The sequence below is a fragment of the Empidonax traillii genome, unplaced genomic scaffold, assembly GCF_003031625.1.
Source record: "Empidonax traillii isolate 1590-97213 ecotype Southwest subspecies unplaced genomic scaffold, ASM303162v1 scaffold2434:size24548, whole genome shotgun sequence".
Lineage (NCBI taxonomy): Eukaryota > Metazoa > Chordata > Aves > Passeriformes > Tyrannidae > Empidonax > Empidonax traillii.
Genome location: NW_020957627.1, coordinates 14,807 through 16,144, shown reverse-complemented (window position 1 = coordinate 16,144; position 1,338 = coordinate 14,807).

The following is a 1,338-nucleotide window of genomic DNA, read 5'->3' as shown; positions in this document are numbered from 1 at the left end:
AAGGGAAAAGGGAAGGAATTTCCCAACAAACAGCGAAACATTCCCGAACGGAGACCTCTTCCTTCCAGAGGAGCGATTTGCTGCCCTCTCCTGCCCAAAGCAAGGCGGGAATTCCGGGAATCTTGCGGGGGAGGAAGAGGGGAAAAAACCCGGCAGGGAAGTGTTGGAGGGTTCCAGGGTTTTCCCGCAGGGAATTTTGTTCTCCAGGCTGGGCAAACAATCCCGGAGCCCAAAGCCGGCGGTGCCGACATTCCAGAGGCAATTCCCGCACCTCCGGGGCTCGGGAATCGCCGGGAGTTTGGGCTGGATGCGGCGGGGGCAGTGCCGGTCCCGGTGGGAATGGTGGGGGAGGAGGAACTGGAAGGGATCGGGAGCTGAAGGAATTCCCAATTCCTGCCGGGAATGGGGCGGGAGGAGGAATTGTGGGATCAGGAGCTGAGGGAACATCCCAGTGGATCCCATCCTGTCCCAACAGATCCCAGTGGGTTCCCTGTGGATCCCAGTTGGTGCCAGCGGTTCTGGTGGATCCCAGGTGGATCCAGGTGGGTTCCATCTGATCCCAGTGGATCCCAGTGAGTCCCAAAATATCCGAGTGTATCCTCATGAGTTCCAGCTGATCCCAGTGGGACCCAGTGGATCCCAGTACATCTCAGCTGGTGCCAGTGGATCCCAGTGGATCCCAGCAGGCCCCAATGGATCCCAGTGGTGTCCCACCTGATCCCAGTGGATCTCAATGGCTCCCAGTAAATCCCAGTGGATCCCAGCAGGTCCCAGTATATTCCAGTAGACTCCAGTGGGTCCCAGTGGGTCAGGGGGGATCCCAGTGGATCCAGGTATATCCCAGTGGGGCCCAGTGGATCCCAGTGGATCCAGGTATATCCCAGTGGGCTCCCATGCATCCCAGTTATCCCAGCAGATCCCAGCATGTCTCAGTGGGTCCCAGTATATCCCAGTGGGCTCTGGTGCATCCCAGTATATCCCAGTGGATCCCAGCAGATCCCAGTATATCCCAGTGGATCCCAGCAGGTCCCAGTATACCTCAATGGACCCCAGTGGGTCCCAGCGGGTCAGGGAAGATCCCAGTGGGTTCCAGTGAACCCCAGCAGGTCCCAGTGGATCCCAACAGATTCCAGAGGATCCCAGCTGATCCCAGTGGGTCCTAGTACATCCCAGTGGATCCCAGCAGGTCCCAGTATATCCCAGCAGACCCCAGTGAATTCCAGCAGGTCCCAGTGGATTCCAGTATTTTTCCCAGTGGATCCCAGCAGGTCAGAGAGGATCCCAGTCTATCCCAGTGGATCCCAGTCTATCCCAGTGGATCCCAGTCTATCCCAGTGG